Consider the following 12,221-nt stretch of genomic DNA (forward strand, 5'->3'; position numbering starts at 1 on the left):
GGCTGCTCAGAGGCTGAGAATATAAGGAACGGAGTGAAAGGCTACAGGGACTAGTATCAAGAGGAAAGAAAAGTCAACTTATAAGAATTAAATTAAGAAAGAAAACACAGTTGGTCACAAACTCCTTTGTTTACTCAAACACGAAGCAATGGAAACATCGTGGCAAGGGGACGCGCAGAGCAGGTTCTCATATATGACCGCAGCCCAAGGTTCAGTCTGCAATGATCCTACCTCCAGTTTCAAAAGGCTGAGCACCGCGCTCGGTCCACATGTGCTCCCGCTCACACTGGGCCATGCCATACAGAGAATCCGTGCAGCTGCTGAGGCCTGCGGCAGCTCACTCTCTGGCCCATAACCGTGGGGAGCACAGCTGTGGCACGACGAAGGGGGCCCCTGTCCCTTCCATAGTAGGACGAGGTGTTGGCAGCGGCAGCAGCCACAGAGCCGAAGTGGCAGCAGCCCCTGAGCTCGGCAACAGGTGTCTGTCGTAGGGATCAACAGAAGTGGGGTTGGGGTGACTGGTCCCAGCTGTGCTCTGGTCGTGAGGCAGATGGGACATGGACTGCTCCGCGCAGTTGTACGCAGAGGCTGCTGCTGCCGCCGCCACTGCCTCATAAGAGCGGACCCGGTAGCGCTTCTAGGAGTCGATGCTCCATATGCATCGTTGTAACACATGGGTTCCCCGCAGCCCAGGGTGTACGGCGAGCGCACTGCTCCATACTGTCCGTTATGCTGCTCAGTAAAGTCCGCCACACGACCTGTGCGATCTACTGGACACTCTTTGGACCAGTGCCCCTCTTTCCCACGCCGATAGCAGCCACTCTGGTCTCCCATCCCAGGGGCAGTCCGAAGTCGGCTTGTGGATAACTGCACGTGCATCCTTTTGTCTTGAAACTCTGTGTTGTCAAGGCCCCTGATGGCCTCCACTGGAGGCCCGTTTGACACCTTGAAGCTTAAATAGGAATTGTTTGAGGAGACCAGTGTGTGCCTCTCAGTTCCACTGGCTGCTTGTGGTCTCCAGGGGAGGTGGGATTTTACTTATTGAGTCCCTCCTGTAGGGCCAGCATTATGTATCCTGAGAAGCAAAATGAGCGTCTGGCCACGATCTGTAATGTTGGAACACCAAGGAGGACAAGTGGTGTCCCAGGGAGGCCTTGCATTGTGGCCTTACTGTATGTGGGGACATCTGTGATTTTGATTTATATTTGGGGTATCTCTGAGGCAAGAGTGCCCTGAGTTCCTTACCCTAAAAGGAACAACTCTTAGACAGTGGCCCAAGAGTTTGTAAGAGGTGCTGATGGAACAATTTGCTGACCAGGGCATCCAGAGCTAAATGGCAGCCTAAAGCTTGGCTTCTACTGCTGACTGTTGGGTGGGTTGTGTCCTTTATTAGGGAAATAAATATTCCACATGAGCTCCCCCCTGTAGCATGGTGCTCATACTACCCATAAAGTAGACAAACTCCATTGCAGTTCACTCAGTTGATGTCATGGGGGCTCCCTACATAGCCAAGGGGACTGGGGAGGGCTGACCTTCTCTGGTATGGTGGCATCCAGCAAGGGACTGAGGAAGAACAGGGGAGACCTCCCCTGCAGGTGGGATAAGCCCGCGGCCTCAAGTTCGACTCTCTCCTGCATTGAGGAGACCTCAGTAGCTATGCCTCCCAAGGCTCAATGGACAGCTGGATGTGGACGGTCACACGCCAGTGTCTATAGGAACCTCTCTTTCCAGGAGAGCCCAGGATGTGGCAGCAGTTGTTACTTGGTTGGTGTATAGCGTAGACAAGGACGATATTTTCTTGCATCTGAGGGCCTTGGGCACTGTAGGTCCATTATGGATATGTGGTCCAGAAAAAAAAAAGGCAAGTCCATTGCTTGTCATGGGAAACAAGTCCGACCTAGAGGAGCGGAGGCAGGTGCCCATCGAAGAGGCAAGGACTAAAGCAGAGGAGTGGGGTGTGCAGTACGTGGAGACATCAGCTAAAACGCGAGCCAATGTGGACAAGGTATTCTTTGACCTAATGAGAGAAATCAGAGCCAAAAACATGTCCGAGAACAAAGACAAGAACGGCAAGAAAAGCAGCAAGAACAAGAAAAGTTTTAAAGAAAGGTGTTGCTTACCGTGAAAGCCAAGATGGCGGATGAAGTCAGTCGCCACTAAGGACATAAGGCGGGCTCATTAAGAGAAGAGTATAGTTGACGCCTTGATGTGTTCCTTGCTCTCCCCAACCTCATTCACACATACTTCTTTAAAAGGGGAAAATATTTGTGAATCAGTGGCTGGCAGGAGAAATAAGCCCTTGTCCATGCATTGGAATGGCTACTTTGTTGGGAGGCTTTGGAATTTCCTTCTTCCCTTCTCCTTCCCAAAAGTTTTATCACATACGTAGTGCTATAGGTAAGAAATAAGTGTTAACTAAAAAGAAGTGTACTGTCATAGCATCTTATTTCCCTCCCTAGTTTTATAATATCACCATCTTTTGTTTTGAAATAAAAATGTCTAATTAGGTTTGGGGAAGGGAGTAGGATAAGACTCTCCCTAACTCTTATCAGCTTAACAGAAGTATTCAAATAAATCCATTAGGCTCTAATAAAAACTGAGAGATTTTTGGGATAAGTTTTTTGGCAATACCCCATGGATCTGAAGCACGGTGGATAAAATAAAAATAAATATGAATTGGGCCAAATAGGTCAGTAACAAGCTCACAAACCCTTCACACATATGAAAAATGAAAGTTGAATTCTTTGTATTTAAATATTAGCCAACTATAGCCTGTGTTAGCTATTTCTCTCCTGTACCATCCTGATTTTTGTGTAGAAGCTTCTTTTTAGCAAGTAAGTGAAGACTCAAGAGTAATATACTTTACAAATGACACAGTTTTCTAACCAGGTCAAGACTATATCTTTGGATACACCATCTCCTAATTGCCAGATCGTAGGCTCATCCTTCTCTGTTGGTAACCAATGTATGTCCTTCTGGTCAACCTCTGCATGCAGAGGTGAAGAGAGCCTCTTTGTGTGTTTCTTTTAAGTATAATGAGTTCTTCCGAAGAATGTGATGAGTTGAAATTGTATTTTCAAATCACGAAGCCAGAGCCTGTGCCAGACCTTCTGCTACCTCTCATAGATTTGCTCTAATTCTAAATGTAAAATTAGGAGAAGTGGAAAAGGAGAAGATAAGCCATTGCCTTTTTACCTCTAGGAATTGGCTGCTATTTCTATGTAATTTTCTTCTGAGACAGCCATAGAGTTGGTTAGAAAAAGGCTTTTACTGATGAGATATTGTTAAGCATTCTTGTATCAATATTCTCAATTTAGCAACCAGAACATTTTTCCTCACGAAAGGAGTACTGTGTGATGAAAACCCAGTATTCAGCATATTTTCCCCCTTTTTTTGGAAGTGACATTTCACACACAGGTGCCAAAAGTGAATTGGGGTGGGGAGAGTGAGAAACTTTCAAATTTATAGTTATTACAGAAATTGTGGAAATTATGATCTGACTGGAAAGCAATCTTGTATCACCTCCCAAAGAATCATGGTCATTTTTTAAATAAAAAGCAGACAAAAAATTGTTGTTTCCTGCCTTGTTAATGTTCTGCATTCTCACTGGTGTGAGGTGAGATCTCATGGTGGTTTTGATTTGTATTTCCCTGATGGCCAGTGATGTGGAGCATTTTCTTATGTGCTTGGTGGCCATGTCTATGTCTCCCTCTGTGAGATTTCTGTTCATGTCTTTTGCTCAATTCATGATTGGATTGGTTGTTTCTTTGCTTTTGAGTTTAATAAGTTCTTTATAGATCTTGGTTTCTAACCCTTTATCTGGTGTGTCATTTGCAAATATCTTCTCCCGTTCTGTAGGTTGTCTTTCAGTTTTGCTGTGCAGAAGCTTCTTATCTTGATGAAGTCCCAATAGTTCATTTCTCCTTTTGTTTCTCTTGCCGTCATGGATGTATCTTGCAAGAAGTTACTGTGGCCGAGTTCAAAAAGGGTGTTGCCTGTGTTCTCCTCTAGGATTTTGATGGAATCTTGTCTCACATTTAGATCTTACATCATTTTGAGTTTATCTTTGTGTATGATGTAAGAGAATGATCCAGTTTCATTCTTCTGCATGTGGATGTCCAGTGTTCCCAGCACCATTTATTGAAGAGACTGTCTTTTTTTCCAGTGGATAGTCTTTCCTGCTTTGTAGAATGTTAGTTGACCATAAAGTTGAGGGTCCACTTCTGGATTCTCTATTCTGTTCCATTGATCTATGTGTCTGTTTTTGTGTCAGGACCACACTGTCTTGATGACCACAGCTTTGTAGTACAACCTGAAATCTGGCATTGTGATGCCCCCAGCTATGGTTTTCTTTTTCAATATTCCCCTGGCTATTCGGGGTCTTTTCTGATTCCACACATATCTTAAGATGATTTGTATCAACTCTCTGAAGAAAGTCCATGGTATTTTGATAGGGATTGCATTGAATGTGTAAATTGCCCTGGGTAGCATTGGCATTTTCACAACATTAATTCTTCCAATCCATGAGCATGGAATATTTTTCCATCTCTTTGTGTCTTCCTCCATTTCTTTCAGAAGCGTTCTGTAGTTTTTAGGGTATAGATCCTTTACCTCTTTGGTTAGGTTGATTCCTAGGTATCTTATGCTTTTGGGTGCAATTGTAAATGGGATTGACTCCTTAATTTCTCTTTCTTCAGTCTCGTTGTTAGTGTACAGAAATGCCACTGACTTCTGGGCATTGATTTTGTATCCTGCCACACTGCCAAATTGCTGTATGAGTTCTAGCAATCTTGGGGTGGACTCTTTTGGGTTTTCTATGTAAAGTATCATGTCATCTGCGAAGAGGGAGAGTTTGAATTTTTCTTTGCCAATTTGAACGCCTTTTATTCCTTTTTGTTGCCTGATGGCTGAGGCTAGGACTTCTAGTGCTATGTTGAATAGCAGTGGTGAGAGTGGACATCCCTGTCCTCTTCCTGATCTTAGGGGAAAGGCTCCCAGTGCTTCCCCATTGAGAAAGTTGCTGTGGGCTTCTCGTAGATGGCTTTTAAGATGCTGAAGAATATTCCCTCTCTCCCTACACTCTGAAGAGTTTTGATCAGGAACGGATGCTCTATTTTGTCAAATGCTTTCTCTGCCTCTATTGAGAGGGTCAGATGGTTCTTGTTTTTTCTCTTGCTGATATGGTCAGTCACATTGATTGTTTTACGTGTGTTGAACCAGCATTGCATCCCGGGTATAAATCCCACTTGGTCATTTTGAATCATCTTCTTAATATATTGTTGGCCTCTATTGGCTAGTATCCTGTTGAGAATTTTTGCATCCATGTTCATCAGGGATATTGGTCTCTAATTCTCCTTCTGGGTGGGGTCTTTGTTGGGTTTTGGAATTAAGGTGATGCTGGCCTCATAGAAGAAGTTTGGAAGTACTCCATCTCTTTCTGTCTTTTAAACAGCTGTAGTAGAATAGGTACGGTGTCTTCGTTAAGCGTTTGATAGAATTCCTCAGGGAAGCCATCTGGCCCTGGACTTTTGTGTCTTTGGAGGGTTTTGATGACTGCTTCAATTTCCTCCCTGGTTATCGGCCTGTTCAGGTTTTCTATTTCTTCCTGTTCCAGGTTTGGTTAATCGTGGTTTTCCAGAAATCCGTCCATTTCTTCTAGATTGCCTAATTTATTGGCATATGGCTGCCCATAATAAGTTTTTAAAATCGTTTGTATTTCCTTGGTGTTGGTAGTGATCTCCCCTTTGTCATTCATGATTTTATTAATTTGAGGCTTTTCTCTCTTCTTTTTAATAAGGCTGGCTAATGGTTTATCTTACTAATTCTTTCAAAGAACCAACTCCTGATTTTGTTGATCAGTCGCACAGTTTTTCTGGTCTCTATTTCATTGAGTTCTGCTCAAATCGTTTTTAACCCTCTTCTTCTGCTGGGTGTAGGATCTATTTGCTGTCTTTTCTCCAGCTCTCTGACAATTGGCTTTCTGACATTGAATTGTCATCCAGATTTTGTAACTCTGTGGGAGAGAGGACTGTTTCTGATTCTTTCGAGGTGAGGTTTTCCTTCTAGTCATTTTGCTCAGTGCAGAGTGGCCAAAAACAAGTTGTATTGGGAAAAGGAGAAAAAGAGAGGAGAGAAAGAAGGAAAGAAAAGAGAAAAAGAAAAAAGAAAAAAGGAAGAAAAAAGAAAAACAAGAAAGAAAAAGGAATAAAGGGAAAAAAAGGTGGGGGAAGCAAACAGAAATCAAAAAGCAAAACAAGGGATCCCTGGGTGGCACCGCAGTTTGGCGCCTGCCTTTGGCCCAGGGCCCGATCCTGGAGACCCGGGATCGAATCCCACATCGGGCTCCCGGTGCATGGCGCATGCTTCTCCCTCTCCCTGTGTCTCTGCCTCTCTCTCTCTCTGTGACTATCATAAATAAATAAAAAAAAATAAAAAAAAGCAAAACAAAAGAAAACAAAACAAAGCAAAACAAAACCACGGGGTAGTATCTTCTGATTCTGTATACTTTAAGTCCCTTGAATTTCCCTGGAAGTTGTCCGTCTAGCTGGTCTTCTGGGGGAGGGGCCTGTTGTGCTGATTCTCAGGTGTTAGCACTTGGGGGAGCTGCTCTGCCCCCTGCCTGGTGCAGGGCTCAGTGGGGGTTGTTTACCCCGTGAGGCCCCTGGAGTAACAACCGCAGTGGCGGAAGCAGGTCTGGAGCCCTGGAGTCAGCTCCTGCAGTAACTACAAAGCTCTTGGTCTGCAGGGCCTTGAGGCTCCAGGGCGGGGCCGCTGATCTGCTCAGCCTGGGGCAGGAGCGTCCTCGCTGTCCTGGGCCCTCCGGGCCTCTGCCTGTCCCGGGCCCTCCGGGCCTCTGCCTGTCCCGGGGGAGGCCAGATCCTGGGCTGTGTCCTGGCGCCCTGTGCTGTGGGGCCTGCGCTGTTGGATTTGCGCTCCCGCCCCGCAGACCCCTCCGCGGAGCCTCTTCCTCTGCCCTAGCCCCTCCAAGCTGCTCCCTCCATGCAGCCCCCTCCGCGGAGCTGCCACCCGAGCCCCCGCCAAGCTGCTCCCGCCCCGCAGCCCCCTCTCCGGAGCCTCTTCCTCCGCCGGAGCCCCTCCAAGCTGCTCCCGCCGCGCAGCCACCTCCGCGGAGCCGCCGCCGGAGCCCCCCCAGCTGCTCCCGCTCCGCAGCCCCCTCCGTGGAGCCTCTTCCTCTGCTCAAGATGCCGAGCTGCTCCCGCCCTGCAGCCCCCTCCGCTGAGCCACCCCCAGCCCCTCAGAGCTGCTCCCGCCCCGCAGCCCCCTCCCCGGAGCCTCTTCCTCTGCCCGAGCCCATCCAAGTTGCACCGCTGCGCAGCCCCCTCCGCGGAACCACCGCCCGAGCCCCCCCTAGCTGCTCCCGCTCCGCAGCCCCCTCCGCAGAGCCTCTTCCTCCACCGGAGCCCCTCTAAGCTGCTCCCGCCCCGCAGCCCCCTCCCCGGAGCCTCTTCCTCCGCCTGAGCCCCTCTGAGCTGCTCCCGCCCCCGCAGCCCTCTCCCCGGAGGCTCTTCCTCTGCCCTGCCCCCCCCAGCTGCTCCCGCCCCGCAGCCCCCTCCGCGGAGCCGCCCCCGAGCCCCTCGGAGCTGTTCTGGGTCCCGCCCTGCGTGCTGCAGCCCTTAGGGAGCTCAGTGCACTCTCCCGGGGTGCAGGTGTCTGTTAGTGTCTCAGGGAGCCCGAGGGCATCCCCGCCCTCCTGGGTCTTGCTCTAACTCCCCGCGAGCCCCTTTCCGTCCGGGAAGGTTGGTGCAGCTCCTGCTCCTCCGGGACGGGGCTCTCCTGTCCTGGGGACACTCGCCCCGGCCTCAGCCCGGCTCCTCGCGGGGGCCCCTCCCCCTTGGAGGCCTTTTGTTTCTTTATTTCTTTTTCCCCCGTCTTCCTACCTTGATAGAAGCCGAACTCTTCTCACTGTAGCACTCCAGCTGGTCTCTCTTTAAATCTCAGGCCTAATTCGTAGATTTTCAGGATGATTTGAAGGTTATCTAGGTAATTTGGTGGGAACAGGTGATTTGGGGACCCTACTCCTCTGCCATCTTCCCCTCCTTCGATTTTTTTTTTAATTAGGAAAAAATCAGGCAATAATGTGGGGTGTGACATACAAATGTCCCCACCCCCCGGGAGCTGAAGAAGCAGCAAGAAGGACCCCCCCCCCCGCTGTGCCCCATTTAGAGGCCTGCGCCTTGCTCCGCTCTATCACTGTCTGCAGGGCAGAAAGTTGGGGCGGGAGGAGCAGGACGGTGCTGCAGACGGGACATCCCACGCGGTGGCGGGACAGGCTGATGTGCGCTGAGGACACAATCCTGCGGCAAGGCTTTGGGGCTATCCCCGCAGTTAAAACTTGCTTGAAAGGAATAAAAAGCTTCTGGCTTCTTTTTTTTTTTTTTTGTAAGATTTTATATATTTATTTGGCAGAGACCAAGCATGAGCAGGGGGCGGGGAGGGCAGAGGGAGAAGCAGACCTTCCGCTGCGCAGGACGCGGGGCTCGATCCCAGGACTCTGAGGTCACGGCCTGAGCCCAAGGCAGACGCTTCCCGCACTGAGCCCCTGGGCGCCCCAGCTCCTGGTGCTGAGGGGGCCCCACGTCCCGGGAAAGGCCCTGATGCAGCCGCGCCGGCAGGTGCCCGCGGCTCACCATGGAAACTGCACCGTCTCCGCCTCCATGTCCTCGTCCCACAGCGGCCTTGAGCTGCGGCTCCATTTCGGGGCGGCGGGCGGCCGTGCTGGCCACAGGGTCCCCCGGCATCGTGGGCCCCTGCAGGTGGAGCAGACCCTAGTGGACACACCTGCCGAGAGCAGCCTGATGCCTCCAGGAGCCCCGGGCCCACATGCTCCTCTCCTGAGTGGCCCGGCACGTCCCCGGGCTGAGCCCCGCCGGTGCCCGAGCTCGGGGGTGTGGGCCCCTCCTCGCCCCGGGGAGCTCCCACGCCTGCACCTCCCTGGGCCGCTGCCCCGAGTCCCGCCGACCGACCCTGGAGATCGAAGGCTGGACCCACGTCACGCTCATTTCTCCTCTGCGGATTATCCACGGTTCTTTGCTGCGATGTCCTTAACCGAGGGATTTTAAAGGAAGGCCGTCTCGAAGGCCACTCGCTGGGATTGTCCCCGAGGACCAGGATGTGCTGGTTCTGCTGCCCCTCCAGCCCCTCTCGTTCTCAGAAGCGGGTTCAAGCCTCAGCCGTGCCCTGTGGGTCCCCGCAGCCCCGCCAGCTATCTCCCCACAACGGCGTCCTGGCCAGGGGCCTGGACTGTGGTCCCCCCCTCCACCCAAAGCCTGTTGCAACCGCTCTGTGCACCTCACCCCTTCTGCTTCTCTCCGTGTCACTTGTGGGGACCCTTGTTGCTCAGACCCAGGGGCCCCAGGAGCCTCCTAACCACAGGAGCTCCTGCAGCATCTCGTCAGCGCTCGTCCCCCCGCGGACGGGATGCTCTGTGCTCTCGCTCTTCTCCAGGCGAGCCCTTGAGGGTGACACCTTGTCCCCACATCCCCGTCCTCCCAGTGGCGGGCACAGCTCCTGCCCGGGCCGGCGGCTCCCTCCTCGGCTGAATGAAGGCACCACCAGCCCAGGCTGCTGCTTGGAAGAGCCTGTGCGGCTGCGATAATTCCGCTGCATGTCCCCTTTCATGTGCCTAATGAGGCAGTGCTGATGTTTGGGCACCTAAGGACTCAACATCCATTCTCGGGTGTCATTTAGCTTTTGATTTATTCTCTGTCTCTCTCTCTCAGCATTTTCTTTTCTTGCCATTTCCTTCCTCTCGAAGGAATGGGAAGCCAAGTATTTTCTCCACCTGGAGCTCACCTGGGGAAGCGATCCCATCTTATCTGTTAAACATCTTCAGCCGCGAAGAGGTTGCAAATTGCCAACTGTCCTCTCCAGCTGCAGCGGAGCCACAACACTTCCTTGCAACGGGGGACCGTCTTTCTATGATTCCCTCGCATCCTATCATTACAAGTGCCTGTGCTCAGATTCAGTATCATTATGTCATTTGCAATGCGGCAGCATGATGAGAACCAAATGAGAAAACACCACTTCCCGTCAAAACCGCAAGTTGTAAACATGCATTTCTCTTTGAGTCTCGGAGATTCCGTGTATTTACCACCTGAAAATCCATACTTTGAGAGCTCTTTCCCCAACTTGTTGGAAGGTTAGAGAATATAAGAATGTTGAAATGTTAGATTTAGTGATGGCACGTTTGATAAAATGCCACAATGTCCCCAATGGCTGGGTTCAGAGAAGAGCAAAACAAAAAACACAATGAAAGAAAACAGAAACACAAGACTTCTGGCAATTCTCACAGCTCAGTGCACATTTTCCACGACTGTGGGACCACAGCCGGGTCGTGAGTTTTGCCCTCTGAGCATTCATGGCGCTTGATGAGGGGTTCCATTTCCGGCGGTGGACGGACGGGGATGACAAATGGACAGTCGTGTCTTTAGCTGTAGGCATCTTGGCGTTCGGTACGTCCATTCCCAAGAGGACTGCAGGGCAAGAGGAAGCCCCCTCCCACGGGAGCCTCGGTGATGGGAGAACAGTGAACAGGAGGGTAGCAAGGGCTCGGCCGGGAAGTCTTCTGGAAAGAGAGAGGTGATGTTTCTACAAGACCCCGTTTTAATTCACGTCCCGCCCGAGGAGTGTTCTGTGGACCCACTAATTTCTGGTGGTCAGCCCAGCTTCTTCCCAAGAGAGCCCCCGCTTCCCTCCTCAGGTTCACACGACCCCAGAGAGGAAAGCCCGACTCTTACACGCGCCCCTGGGAGTCAAATGCATACTCAGGATGGGATGTGCATCCTTTCCAAACATCGAGCTTCTCCACGCACGTCAACCTTATAAAGAGGACATCGTGGGAGAACCCAACGCCCCCCCAAGCCTACCAGCAGCTACTCAGACATGGTGGCAGGGGCGTGTGGATACACGCCCCAGATCACACCATTCCCAGGCGTCAGCATGGAATTGGAATGACAACATGGCCAGCGACAGATATTACGAATACGAATTTTGAGAAGTTCTCTTTAGGGATGAAATGTCCCCATCTTTGTACTGTTCACCGATACTGTATTAGTCCCGGCGGAGGCAGCGAGAGATCAGGGCTCTAGGCTGGTCTCTGGCCCAGGGCAGCTGTCGCACACCCGCACCTCGGACCGAGGGTGCAGGAGATCAGGAGCGCGAGCTGCAGGATCCCTCCAGGGACCCCGTGGCCGTCCCACGATGCTGGTCTCCCGGGAAGATGCTAGGCGGGGACTTTCCCTGGGCCCCCTCACACCTCGGTTCAACCAGGGGCTCCGGTGCTTTGGACGCACGTGAGACAAGCTCAGCTGTCCCTTGTCTCAGACGACCTGCCTTGGGAAATCCCTGCGAGGATGACAGAGGATGATGAATATAAAGCAGAGGACACTTATTGACTCCACTTCTGCGTGTTTCCTCCTGCTGTAGCTGACCGCCCTGGTGGCTCCTCGCTGACTTGGGAGCTGATATGGAGGCGTTTTACGGGAGGACAGACCGACCGTGGGCAGGAAGCGCAGGCCGGGGTTCCCCGATGGCGCACACACGCTTCTTCCCTCCAATGGCAAAGGACAATGTTTGCAACAAGGAACACATCCCCCTCCTCGGTCCTGGCCACCGTCCTTAACGGTAGTTTAAGAGTGATTTAGAAGGACGTCCAGGGTCTTGTCCTTGCAGGGCAAAGTGGTTTTCAGCAATAAGAATGACTCGATGTTTCAGGGAATAAAGATGAGTTTTTTGTTGTTGTTGCTCTTTTTGCTTTTTGTTGTTCTTTTTGTTTTTGTTTTTGTTTTTTTTTTTTTTTTTTTTTACCTCTTCGTTTGGTAATAAAGGCAAAGATGATGGTTGAGAGGGATTTTTTCAGTTTTTTTTTATATAAATTTATTTTTTATTGGTGTTCAATTTGCCAACATATAGAATAACACCCAGTGCTCATCCCATCAAGTGCCCCCCTCAGTCCCCGTCACCCACTCACCCCCACCCCCTGCCCTCCTACCCTTCACCACCCCTAGTTCATTTCCCAGAGTTAGGAGCCTCTCATATTCTGTCTCCCTTCCTGATATTTTCCACGCATTTTCTGTCCTTTCCCCTTTATTCCCTTTCACTATTTTTTATATTCCCCAAATGAATGAGACCATATACTGTTTGTCCTCTGATTGACTTATTTCACTCAGCATAATACGCTCCAGGTCCATCCACATCGAGGC

General features: G+C 50.8%; 1 pseudogene; it reads right to left on the reverse strand.

The window, feature by feature from the left end:
* Window positions 1–239: 239 nt before the first annotated feature.
* LOC144284105 (RNA-binding protein 4B pseudogene) lies at window positions 240–1,832 on the reverse strand (annotated as a pseudogene).
* Window positions 1,833–12,221: the final 10,389 nt, after the last annotated feature.

This window comes from Canis aureus, chromosome 15 (assembly GCF_053574225.1).
Source record: "Canis aureus isolate CA01 chromosome 15, VMU_Caureus_v.1.0, whole genome shotgun sequence".
Classification (NCBI taxonomy): Eukaryota; Metazoa; Chordata; class Mammalia; order Carnivora; family Canidae; genus Canis; species Canis aureus.